The 14,041-nt window shown below is 40.1% G+C and overlaps 1 protein-coding gene across 7 annotated transcripts in view; it reads left to right on the forward strand.

Moving 5' to 3' along the window:
• The window catches only part of LOC132396621 (protein WWC2-like), a 248,051-nt gene that overhangs the window by 12,468 nt on the left and 221,542 nt on the right, over window positions 1–14,041 (forward strand). For 2 of the 7 annotated variants that reach the window (XM_059974323.1, XM_059974321.1), the window contains one exon: window positions 7,876–7,932. The exons of the other annotated variants lie outside the window; for them this stretch is intronic. The gene's annotated coding sequence lies outside the window, so the exon portion shown is untranslated. The remainder of the gene's footprint in view (window positions 1–7,875; window positions 7,933–14,041) is intronic. 7 annotated transcript variants of the gene reach the window in all.

Consider the following 14,041-nt stretch of genomic DNA (forward strand, 5'->3'; position numbering starts at 1 on the left):
TGCTTCATTATGTCTTGAGTGGTCCTGAAACCAATTTTTGCCAGGGATTGATGTGATGTTTATGTTGTTGTGTGCTGTTTTGTAGACAGAACGTTATTACAGTAAGAAACATCCATTCTATATGCATTACGACTATTATATTAACATCATGACTATTTTAGCCCTTGTAGATCAGTCATGACTTTTGGAGTTAAGGGCAAGGCTGGCATGGTTTACTTGAACAAAATCTATTGTGGGAATGCTGTGGAGGGATTTGAAATCATAAAGTTAGTAGTGCCATAGTCAAAATTTGTCTCCTGTGAGACTTATGGAAACTAATCGAATAAACAGGTTTTCCTCTCACTTTTTCCCCTGAAATGGTGCTATTTAAAGAGCTAATGCTTACATTGCATTTTTGTTGTCTCCACTGACACCTATGAACTGCTGCAACTGCACATACAAGGTCAGGAATGTGTGCCCTTGGTCCGCAGATGACAGGTCCTCGGCTTTCTGACCTCAGGATCATTCCAGACTGTTGATCTGATCTGTCTCACAGTTCACAGTTTTACTATTCAAAAGATTGAAGTATGTCATCAATGCATTGGTGTTTCCATACCAGGCCATGACACAACCACTCAATATATTCTGCACCACACATCTATAGAAGTTCGTCAAAGGTTTAGATGACATGCTGAATCTTCCAAACTTCTAAGATATTAGAGGCGTTGCCATGCTTTCCGTGCTGGACCCAGGACATATCGTCTGAAATGATATCACCAAGGAATTTAAAGTTGCTGACCCTCTCTGCCTATGATCTCCCAATGAAGACTGGTTCATGGACTTCTGAAATCCTCCTTCTGAAATCAATAATCAGCTCCTTGGTTTTGCTGAAATTGAGTGAGAGGTTGCTGTTGTGACCACCACTCAGCCAGATTTTCAGTCTTACTCCCTTAAACTTGATTTGTCACAACATTTGATTCAGCCAACGACAGTGGTATTACCAGCAAACTTAAATACGAGCCTCACAGTGATAAGTATAAAGCAAGTAGAGCAGGGGGCTACGCACACAGCCTTGTGGTGCACTGCACTGATGGAGATTGTGGAGGAGACATTGTTGCCAATCTGAACTGACTAGGGTCTGCATGTGAGGAAATTGGGTGCACAGTTAAACAAGGATGTATTGAGACTTAGATCTTGGAAGTTTATTGATTAGTTTTAAGAAAATGATAGTAATAAATGCCGAGCTGCATTCAATGAAGAGCGTCCTGCTGTATGCATATTTGCTGTCCAGATGTTCCAGGGTTGAGCAAAGAACCAATGAAATGGCATCTGCTGTTGACCTGTTGTGATGGTAGGCAAATTGGTTTGGTTCCAAGCCATTTCTCAGGCAGGCATTTTTCACCACCAGCCTCTCAAAGCACTTTATCACGGTGGATGTAAGTGCTGCTGGATGATAGTCATTGAGGCAGATTACCACGTTCTTCTTAGATAACTGAACCCTGCCTGAAGCAGGTGGGTACCTCAGCAGTGAAGATATAGAGATATTGTTGAAAACTCCAGCCAGTGGATCAGCGCAGGACATTAGTACTCGGACAGGTGCCCCGTCTGGGCCAGATGGTTTCTGTGAGCTCAGCCTCTGAATGATGCTCTCACGTGGGCCTCAGAAACTGAAATTACAGGGTCATCAGGGCTCTGGGCGTTCATGAAGGTGCCTCCATGTTATGAAGAGTTAAGCATTCTTTTTGTAGTTTTTCATTGATTGTATTGTATTTCTTTGTTCTACAGTGAATGCCTGTAAGAAAATGAACCTCAGGGTAGTATTTGGTGTCGTATGTGTACTTTGATAATAAGTTTACTTTGAAATTGGAGCATTCATGCTGGAGCTCTCCCTCCTGCTAGAAGAGCTTGGCTGTAGATCTGAATGGTTTCCATGGTTCTGTTACATAGAGCAGACTTCCTCCCCAATCTTTCTAAATACTTCTCATCCTTTGTGATCATTCTGACCTCACCTTATCATCACCTCCCCCATTAAAGCAGCAGCCATCCATTCACTTCTTGGTGGAAGAATATTGTATGCGTTGCGCTATATCCACTTTGGAGCTAAGACCGCACTTGGTGGGCTACATTCCAACAGCAGGAAGAATATGCACCTCACCCACAGGGCACATGCAATGAAGCCACGATTGTCAGTGTCAGTGCACTGTTAGACAGTGAAATCTAATGTCAATGTTCTGTAAATTTCAACTTTCACATAGATCATTAGGTGACCTACAGGACTTCTTAAAAATAAAGTGACGTGGAGCAATGTCTGGACTCCAGATGATTGGTCTAAGTGTCTAATCCTTTAATCCACTGCACTACCTCTTCCTTAGCAAAGATCTGGTAGAGGCAACCCGTGCTTTGTTCCTTGGTGGCAGATCTAAATGTGAGTGTAGGTGATATTGGGAGTGTGGCACTCAGACTTGCAGTGAAGCAAATAGAAAGAGTTCTGTGTATATCTTCCTGATGATAAATTGTAGTAATTATGTTAAATGTTTGGGCAATAAATAGAGAACTACAAACCTGCAAGCTGTAGTCCAATGTATTGCAAATGAGGCCTTTGCAAGTCAGATTACAGGATGAGATCTTAGCCAGGTGGCTTCCAAATAGTGAATCAGGACTGATGAAGGGTGTCAGCCTGAAACATCGACTGTTTATTCATTTCCATAGATGTTGCCTGCCCTATTGAGTTTCTCTAACATTTTGTGTGTGTTGCACTTTTTCAATAGTAGGCACTGAATCCCTCTTCAGCCTACATTCAGTCCTCCACACTCACTTTCTAAGTGGCTCTTTACCCTGACAACTTTTTAACAGAGAGCTCTGATCCCTTGAAAATGGCATTACATCAGCTAATATAAAGTTGTTTTCATTTCTGGTGCAATCCCAGACAAGCAAACCCTGTGTTTTATTTGCGGGAAGATATGTGCAGAGCAAAATTCATTACACTTTAAATCAATAAAATTAAAATTGTAAGGAGATGGATAAGAGCCAAATCCTCAGTCCTTGTTTGTAGAAAAGTCTGTTGACGTTCTTTTTGCTATTGGATACCAAACAGAGCAGAGAACAAGAAAATAACTGATTCGGGGACGAAGACAGAGTCATGAAGAATGGCTGTAAGGAGAATTGAGAGAACCAAAATATGAGAAATTTTGCAGGTGCTGGAAAGCTTCAGCAATACACACAAAGTGCTGGAGGAACGCAGCAGGTCAGGCAGCATATGTGGAGGGAAATAAACATTCGCCATTTCAGGCTGAGACCTTTCATCAGGACTGGGCATCATAGAGGCAGGAAAATGAGTATGCCATGTTTCTACATACCTTAGTCTAAGGTAAAGCTGAAGAAATTGGTGGAGGTGGGACTGGTGTTTGCAAAAGCCAAAGAGCTTGATTATAGCTTTGCTAAAATTTACTTTATGGAAGTCAATTGTCAACTTGGTCTGAAAGTCATCCAAATAACTTGAGATGTCTGGCACCAGTGAAATAGGTGGAATTGAATGCCATCCTAGACATATGTACATTGACCGCATTTTTCTTGTTGATGGGAGTCAAGTGACATTTAATTATTATGTAGGGATGGAAGTGAAGCTATTGGAGTGCTGTGACACCTATTGTTATGAGACTTAACAGTGAAACTAACTGAAGTTCTGTGGCGATGAACCATCTTGGAGAGATACAGTTGACAATGTTGAGTGAAATTAGAAAGAATAAAAAAAACAAAGCCATTGTCACAAGAACAGCATGTCTACACAACAGTAACAAACACAGCACGAAGATTCCATGGTTACCATCACAGCACACGTGCTTTTGGAGCTGGAACTCATATGTGATTTAACTCTTTCCCACCTAAGGATTTTTGGCTGAATTTAGTTGGTGCTCTTGATAAAAGTCCCACATCTGTGCTTTCCAAGCTAACTGAAGAATTGAGGCTGAGAGTTCAGTGCAGCCTTGAAGGAACGTTTCAAAGAGAATGATGCAAATTTTTGTGTGAGTTCCCATGGCACACTAGGGTTGTTCTCCTGTACATAGACAATATTCTTTCCTCTAACAATACAGCCAAGCTCAGATTGTGTTATTACTACTTTATTTATGGCTGTGAGCCCACTATTGTGTGAATTGGCAGTTGAATTTTTATATGGTAGCTGCTGCTCTCCAACATTGTGTGTGGCTCTGAGGAATCTTGATGTAGGGATAATTCAAATGCTCACCATGAACATGCACAAAAAGGGTTAATTAAGAATAGTTTTGACATTAAATTCTCAAAGCTTATTCTTTTTAAATGATTCCACGTTTTTTCTAAAAGACTGACCAATGAAAATCTTCATGGGTGAAAATCAGAATGCATTACGACCAGGGTTAGCAATTACCATCAAAAGCACAAATATCAGAAGAACTCGGCCAGTCAAGAAGCAACAGCGGAAAGAAAAAGCAGTCAAAGTTTCACATCAATGAGCCTTCTTCAGAGCTTACTGTCAATCTTACATCCATCACAGTTTTGCATCAAGAGTTCAGAAAGTTGGCATGCAATGATCTTTTCAAACACCTTGTCAAACTTAAAAAAAAATGTCAGTACTTGGCCAGATCAGTCTGCAACTAATTTATGCTATTTAAATTCCTCATCTTAATCATTTTGAAATTTCTTGCATAATACTGGCAGTATTAGGAAATTTTGGATTAGAAAAGGAAGGTGGTAATTAAGAATGTTTTGTCATTTGGCATCACATGGCACCTAATATTTAAGAAAGCATTAGCTGCATTTTAGAAAGAGCTAATTTCTCTGCCGTAGAAGGTTTGACATTCTGAATAGAAAACATAAAATGGGCAATAGGCCTTGAAACCTATGTTCAGAATTGTAAGAGAGCTGTTGGGATAAATTACTGAATTTATGCTAGTGAACAAAAATGTGTAAGGAAGGTAAGAATTATTTTTATTCCAAAATTTTGCTTATGTGTGAAACGCTAAAACTTAGGTCAAAGGTTGGACAAGGTCAGTGTCCATTGTTAAGATTTGGTTCCGATACTATATGACCATTCATATTAGACATGAAACAGCAACACAGTTGTTGTTAGGATTTTGTAATGTAAAAAGGGTAAATGAATTGCAGGCAGGTGCTATTAAATGTTATAGTCCAGCACTACATAAAAATTCTCTGATCAACATACTAGAAGGATTAGGGTTACTCAACCTCATGATCTTCTGATTTGAATTTAAGGATATAGGATATAGGAGAGAGAACAAGATAAGTATTTGGGGAAAATATTTCTTTACCTCCATTAAGCAGAGACAGGAATTGGAATTAATATATTTTTCCCAGAGCCAGCACTGAATCAGTAGCCGTGAGCTTACTTTCTTTTTCTGAAATAACATGGTTTAATGCATTTTTTGAGCTGCAGGGGATTGACTTACCAGAATTACTTATAGTGTTCCCATTGAGATTTGCCGATTCCTTTCCTGACTATTGCATATGTATGTGTATGCACGTGCTTCCATGTATGTGGCTTCTTGTAGTGCAGTAAATGTCTCATTTGCTTAACAGGCAGCAGTTTGATTGTAATAAATACTTATTAGCTTGTTTGTGTTTTCATTAACGAAGAGAAGCCCTTGTTTAGCCTTATGAGTTGTGACTCTATTATCTCCTTTCAAATCCATTGTAAATGTTGCAAGACAAGCAGTAGGTGATTAGTTGAATACATTTTTATTTAGAACATAGAACACATTCGGCCCATTATGTTGTACTGACCTTTGATTAGTCAAACTCTTCCTTCCTATATAGCCCATAATCCTCTATTTTCTTTCATCCACATGCCTAACTTTGAGTCCCTATAAATAAGAGATGTTTACTTTTTTTGGAAAGATAGAATCTCCATGGAAAGAAAAAAATAGCTAATTTCTATCTCTATGTTCTTCAAAGAAGGTCAAGCTGCCAAATAAAATGTCTTGACTGAGGGGAACATTAACAGAGATAACTGTGTGTGATTTATGTGAAGAATTTAGAGCTTGTTGTAGATTATAAACACCTGTATAGTTAAATGCTCAGCAACTTTGGCCATAAAGAGTTTATCTCTATCCAGTCTTTGGCAAGAGAACTTTGTGGATTGAAATAAAGGACATGCTAGTGAATTATTTGCTCTGGATAGATCTGTGGAGCTAAGAGTCACTAGGACACTTTTATCAAGGTGCTTCTGTGTAACAGGTGCTCCCTTACTTATTTTTTACAGTAAATTCTTCTTTTAACTTCAGTTAATGTGTGGCTACTCCTCAGTTTAATCTGTTCAGTATATCAGTTGCTGTGCTCTGAATGATGCACCACTCTGCTGCACGGTGTTGCACCGTATAGAGTTGCTGTCTCACTGCTCCATCATTGAATCAAAGAACACTACAGCACAGAAACAAGCCCTTCAGCCCATCTAGTCAGTGCAGAACTTTATTAGTCTGCCTAGTCTCAGCAACCTCGACCCAGACCATAGCCGCCCATACTCTTCCCATCCATGTAGCTATTCAAATTTCTCTTTAACGTTGAAATCAAACCCGAATCCCCCACTTCTTCTGGCAGCTCATTCCACACGTTAACCTTTCTGACAGCACATATAACTGACAGCCTTCTCACCAATGTGCCCATTCCCAATTAACCACTGGATTATTTGTTCTTTCACAAATCAACTGTTGATTTGTAGATATTACAAATATTTTTGTAATATTTGTTTGTGGTAACTTATTTTTTATTCTTTCTACTTCTCTTCTAATGTTTATTTCTGTGCACTTGTAATGCTACCATGACTGTAATTTCCTTTGGGGTCAATAAAATATCTATCTATATATTATTTCAAGAGCAGACTTTGGTGCACTAATTAGAATTTATTGATATATCCATAGCAAACCTGTAAGCTGACAAGGTTTAAGCATAGCAAACTATCAGATAAGAAATCAAACAGCAGATTTTTTGCACAATATTTTGTCTGCTTCCTAATATTCTTGTAATCCTTAAATATTGAAAGACAGAAGAAAACAATTTGAAGTCACTTTTAGCACAGTGAACACAGAATAGTACAGCACAGTACAGGCCCACAGTGTTGTGCCACCCCTTAAACCCTGCCTCCCATATATCCCCCCACCTTAAATTGCTCCATATACCTGTCTAGTAGTCTCTTAAATTTCACTAGTGTATCTGCCTCCACCACTGACTCAGGCAGTGCATTCCACACACCAACCACTCTCCGAGTAAAAAACCTTCCTCTAATATCCCCCTTGAACTTCCCACCCCTTACCTTAAAGCCATGTCCTCTTGTACTGAGCAGTGGTGCCCTGCGGAAGATACTACCGGCTGTCCACTCTGTCTATTCCTCTTAATATCTTGTACATCTCTATCATGTCTCCTCTCATCCTCCTTCTCTCCAGGGAGTAAAGCCCTAGCTCCCTTAATCCCTGACCATGATGCATACTCTCTAAACCAGTGGCTCACCACTTCCTTGCTTCTTATCCAATTATTCCACTGAGCCAGTAGATGTTGCTCACCTTCTTGACATTTCTCCAAGGTGATCGTTTTAATTTCTGAGTGAAGGTTGGAAGGATGTTTAAATGGGGGAAGGCGAAGGAGAGGTGGAATGCAGTGCTGTGGAGACGGTTGGTAGTATCTGATCTGTTCTTATGAAACGTACATACACTTGGGCCTCCAGGGTACTTCCATGGGATTGAGATCAAGTCAGAGCCAGAAGCTGTGTTGCAACTCTGACACAGGATTGTGAATGTTTTCAGCTGGTTATTGGCATCCTGTTTGAAACAGATTTCTTGAGTCCTATTAAAATTTCTGGTGCCATCTGAGCTATATTACATAAGTGGCTTTATTTGTGATTTGCCCTTACAGTTGCTTTGGGACAGTGGGCACTGGAGCTGGAAAGGATCTGGACTTTTTATTGTGAAGGTGGGTCTTCGTCCCTTGGCCAGACTCGAGGACAGTTTCCATCCTGCTGTCACAGACTATTGAATGGATACCTTATACAATAATACGGACTCTTGACTTTACACTTCACCTCACTATAATCTTGCACATCGTTTTACCTGCAGTTTCACTTTATTCTGCATTCTGCTATTATTTTACTTTGTTGTACTTCAATGCACCATGCAATGATTTGATCTATACACTATGTACAGTATGCAAATTAAGCATTTCACTGTGATTTAGTAAATAAACCAATTCCAATTTCAAATTCCAGTGTCCTCGTACATAAATGGCTTTTTAAAGTACTAACAGAGACCATTTCCTGGTATCCAAAAATCAGAGTTAACCTTTCAAAGACTCATGAGACTTAGTCCTTTGCAGTGCAGAGACAGGTTAGCACTGCAGTGATTTTGATTCAGCAAATAATTGTGTGCTAGAAGGCACAGAATGATTACTTCATTTCGAAGCGCACACACAGTTCTGCATTTTAACCGGCACTCAATGGTATGCCATGGTCTTGGAGTAAAGTCTTGCATTTTCCTGTTAATTCAAGTGAGCCATCATTTTGATTGTTTTCATTAGTGCTTGCCAAACAGAAGTAGAGCCTAGAACTTTTTTTTAGTCATTAATAGTTTATGGATGAAAGACCTCATTGCATCACTCACTCTTCTGTTTCTGATTGCACCATTCTGAACTACACACATGCCAGTAGGGAATTGATGGAGATTTTATATTTGTTTTAGATTTAGAGATATACTCTGGTAACAGTACCTTCCAGCCCGTGCTTCCCAATTATACCCATGTGACCAATTAGCCTTTTAATCTCTACATCTTTGGAATGCGGGAGGAAACTGAAGCACCCGGAGGAAACCCACACAGTTACAGGGAGAATCAGAATCAGGTTTAATATCACTGGCATATGTCACAAAATTTGTTGTTTTGCAGCAGTAGCACAGTGCAATGTGTAATAATGAAAACTATAAGTTACAATAAGTATATATAAAAGAAGAAATGAAATAAATATTGCAAAATGTAAGTGAAAAAGTGAGTAAAAAATACCGGGGTAGTATTCCTGGGACCATTCAGAAATCTGATGGTTGATGGGAAGAAGCTGTTCCTGAAACATTGAGTGGATGTCTTCAGGCTCCTGCACCTCCTGCTTAATGGTAGCAATGAGAAGACGGCAGGTACTGAGTAATGTCATCCTCCATGCAATGGGAATTGAATCATGCTCGCTGGTGCTGTAGTAGTGTTATGATAACCACTACGCTACCATCCTGCCCCATATTGGTTGCATTTGTTGGAATCTAACCACTTAACACAACAATAACATGGCAACATGGCGAATTGAACCATACGTCGTACAGTCTTGTATTGCAATAGTCTAATATGCAAGTTAAAGCTACTTAAATAAATGTACAGTGCACGTCATGTCAGTATGAATAGTGAAAATCTTTGCACGTATTCCTAAAATGAAAGTAACTTTGTGTCAAAGGAAGCATTCTGTATGAGTCAGCTCTGATTTTTAGTTCAGTGATTCATAATGAACTAAAGTCAATGAATGTGCTCACTGGACAAGTTCCGCCCTAAAAACAGGAATCCCTGGGGAAGCAAGCATTCTGGCAAGTTATGAAAATTTTCAGTGAATAAAAATACACTGATCTCGCTTGTTGATACGGAGAAATAGTTCCTGAATGCACGTCATTTTCTCATTTATTGCTGATTTACAACCTCATTGTGCTGCCCTATTGCGTCTTATACAAACAGAAACACAATATTGGGCAGTTTTGTGTGGCCATACTGGTTCAAGTTGCTCCATTCAGGAAGCTTAACCTTTCACCAGTACCCTGCTTCCTGACCTTACGTCAGGAAGAGTGTTGCCATGATTGGGAGGGAGTGACATTCCTGGGATTGTTATATATGTTGATGGCGTGTCCAGGAATTTCTTCAACTCTTCGAGCCATTTCTTAAGTGTGAAAATGAAAACAGAAAAGATGGAAATACTAAGCAGGTCAGGCAGAAGCTGTGGGGAGGAGAGATAAATTTAATGGCTCTATCTTCATTGGAAGCAGGAAAGCAAGTTATAAATTAAAGAACTGAGGAGGGATGAACTGAACAAAGGGATACTATAGAGAGAGTGCAGAGGAGATTTACAAGGATGTTGCCTGGATTCGACCTTTTCTCCTTGGGGTGACGCAGGATGAGAGGTGACCTGATAGTGGTGTATAAGATGATGAGGGGCATTGATCGTGTGGATAGCCTGAGGCTTTTTCCCAGGGCTGAAATGGCTAACACGAGGGGGCATAGTTTTAAGGTGCTTGGAAGTAGGTACAAAGGAGATGTCAGGGGTAAGTTTTTTTACACAGAGAGTGGTGAGTGCATGGAATGGGCTGCCGGCGACAGTGGTAGAGCTGGATACAATAGGATCTTTTATAAGTCTCTTAGATAGGTACATGGACCTATGCAGTAGGGAAATTCTAGTCTGTTTCTAGAGTAGGTTACATGATCGGCACAACATAGAACCATAGAACAATAGAACATTACAGCACAGAAACAGGCCTTTTGGCCATTCTTGGCTGTGCCGAACCACTTTTCTGCCTAGTCCCACCTGGCCCATATCCTTTCATACCCCTCTCATCCATGTACCTGTCTTAAGTTTTTCTTAAATATTAAAAGTGAGCCCGCATTTACCACTTCATCTGGCAGTTTATTCCACACTCCCACCACTGTCTGTGTGAAGAAGCCCCCCTCCCATGTTCCCTTTAAACTTTTCCCCTTCACCCTTAACCCATGTCCTCTGTTTTTTTTCTCCCCTAGCCTCAGTGGAAAAAGCCTGCATGCATTCACTCTATCTATACCCATGATAATTTTATATACCTCTATCAAATTTCCCCTCATTCTTCTACGATCCAGGGAATAAAGTCCTAACCTATTCAACCTTTCTCTGTAACTCAGTTTCTCAAGTCCTGGCAACATCCTCGTAAACCTTCTCTGCATCCTTTCAACCTTATTAATATCCTTCCTGTAATTCGGTGACCAAAACTGCACACAATACTCCAAATTTGGCCTCACCAATGCGTTATACAACCTCACCATAACATTCCAACTCTTATACTCAAAACTTTGATTTATAAAGGCCAATGTACCAAAAGCTTTCTTTACAACCCTATCCACCTGTGACACCACTTTTAGGGAATTACGTGTCTGTATTCCTAGTTCCCTCTATTCTACTGCACTCCTCAGTGTCCTACCATTTACCTTGTATGTTCTACCTTGGTTTTCCCTTCCAAAGTGCAATACCTCACACTTGTCTGTATTAAACTCCATCTGCCATTTTTCAGCCCACTTTTCCAGCTGGTCCAGATCCCTCTGCAAGCTTTGAAAACTTTTCTCACTGTCCACTACACCTCCAATCTTTGTATCATTAGCAAATTTGCCGATCCAATTTACCACATTATCATCCAGATCACTGATATAGATGACAAATAATTTTTAAAAACATTGTGGGCCAAAGGGCCTGTAATGTGCTGTAGATTTCTAATGTTCTATGAATATCTGTGGGTGAGACAAGAGTTGCCCAAATGATCCTACTGTTAATGGAATGCCTGGTTAATAGGTTAATTAGGCTGGTTGGAGAACATGAGGCAGAAGGGACAGGACGAGCAGGCTATCTATGCGCTTTGAATTTTAACAGCCACTCATCCAGACCTTGGCTGATCTTTGATCATGCTGCCAAATTCCAGCTCTATCGCACTCTGGCCAGAAACCTCCAGATTCTGGTTCTGATTGAAGACCACAACAAAGCTTCCACAGTCCTTTGGGGTAGAGAAATCCAAAGGTTCATTTTTTACTGAAAGAAGAAATTTCTCCTCATCTTGCTTCAAAACATTCAGTTGCTTATGTTTAATCTCTCCCTTTTGACCCTCTCCTCCCCAACTCGGGGGATCTAGAAAGAGAGAGACAGAAAGATATACAGGATCATGTTAAAGCTGTGAAATGCAGGTCAGAGCTGTTGCTGAAAGCAAAAGAGAACTAGGCCACCTTCTGGAAGCCAAATTCCCAATGTGCATATTGATATAGTCCTGATGAAGGGTCTCAGCCCAAAAAAATCTATTATTTATTAGATGTTGCCTGACTTGCTGAGTTCCTTCAGCATTTTGTGTGTGTGTTGCTCTGGATTTCCAGCATTTGCAGAATCTCTTGTACATATTGATTCCTCACTGAAGATTACTTGGAGCCTACACATTCCTCATGAGACATTATTATTGATCTTCTTAGTGTGGATAGGCAAAAGCACAGGAGGCTACAGACAATGTGCTGGTAAGTGGGACTGCTATTGTGATTGATGGTGGACTGAAAGAACTGTTTCAGTGCTCTGTGACGCTTGGTCCTATGAAAAATCATCTGGCTGAAATTTCTCATATTCCCCTCTCATTGTTCTGTGGTCTGAAGTGAAGAGTAACGCACAACAGGTCCTTTAGCCCACAATGCCAAATGAAACTAAATCTCCTCTGCCTGTGCAGGATCCATAACCCTCAATTGCCTGTATATTCATGTGCCTGCCTAACAACCTCTTAGTGTCACTATCTGCTTTCACCTTTACCCCTGGCAACCTGTCCCAGACACCTGAACCTCTCTCTGTAATAGTTAGATCCCCCTCCCCACCTTTCCTCTAGAAATTGAAGTATTTCTCCAGAGCACAGTATTTTTCCTCAGGCTGCCCTGCATTAAATCTCTGCTTCCCTAAACATCAAGTCAATATCTTCATTCTAAAAGCTTAAGGTTACTTTCTTTGTAAGAAATTTGAAACTTGTTTTCTATATTTAAGTACTTGCTATAAATATGTGATTCTGGAATATTTATGTCAATACTGGACAGTCAGAGTCAGAATCCGGTTTATTATCGCCAGCATATGTCACGAAATTTGTTAGCTTTGCGGCAGCAGTACAGCGAAATTCGTGATAATATAGAAAGAAAAAAACTGAATTACAGTTCATTACTATATTAAATAGTTAAGTTAAATAAGTAGAGTAAAAAAATAAGTAGGGAGGTAGTGTTCATGGGTTCAATGTCCATTCAGAAATCAGATGGCAGAGGGGAAGAAGCTGTTCCTGAATTGTTGGGTGTGTGCCTTCAGGCTTCTGTACCTCCTTCTTGATGGTAACAATGAGATGAGGGTCTGTTCTGTAGGTTGCGGGGACACCGCCTTTGAAGGGGTCTTGGACAGTACGGAGGCGAGTGCCCAATACGGATCTGACTAATTCTGCAGCTCTCTGCAGCCTATTTCAATTTTGTACAGTAGCCCCCCCCCCCACCACTCCCCCACTCCATACTAGATGGTGTTGCAGCCATTTAGAGTGTTCTCCATGGTACATCTGTAGGCATTTGTGAGTGCATGTGACATGCCAAATATCCTCAAACTCTTAATGAAATATAGCCGCTGTATTGTTTTCTTTATAGCGACATAGATACGTTGGAAACAGGTTGGGTCCTCAGCGATATTAACAGCCAGAAACTTGAAGCTGCTCTCCACTTCTGATCCCTCTGAGGACTTGTGTGTGTTCCCTCATCTTACTCTTTCTGAGGTCCACAATCAGTTCTTTGGTCTTTCTGATGTTGAGTGCAAGGTTGTTGCTGCAACAACAAGAATTTATTGAACAGTTGGCTTAAAGAAAAAGCCTTCTCATGGACGTCATTGGTCTGGTCAATAATTTCTATGGACACTGATTTCTGCAAGAGCTCATTGTACATGTTAGAGATACCATAATGATAATTCCTGCAGATTCCTTGTGGTTATTGTAGATCTGCCAGCAATCTTCCCTCTGGGTGATATTATCGATTCTTTTTAAACTAAAACCCTTGTGTTTGTCAACAAATTGCTGTCAAATAATAGAAAATGTTTCTAAGGTTTATGTGCAGTGTTAAGAGTTGATAGCTTTGAGTAATTTTTTTGTTGTCATCACCTTACAGTATTAAAACATATTTTTGGGCCTCTCCTCTATTTCAACTGATAATTCAGTAACTTGCATTGCAGAGTATCTTGGAACTTTCCAAAACACACAACCATAGTATTGAAGTTTATCCCTGTTCT

The sequence above is a fragment of the Hypanus sabinus genome, chromosome 7, assembly GCF_030144855.1.
Source record: "Hypanus sabinus isolate sHypSab1 chromosome 7, sHypSab1.hap1, whole genome shotgun sequence".
In the NCBI taxonomy this organism is placed as follows: domain Eukaryota; kingdom Metazoa; phylum Chordata; class Chondrichthyes; order Myliobatiformes; family Dasyatidae; genus Hypanus; species Hypanus sabinus.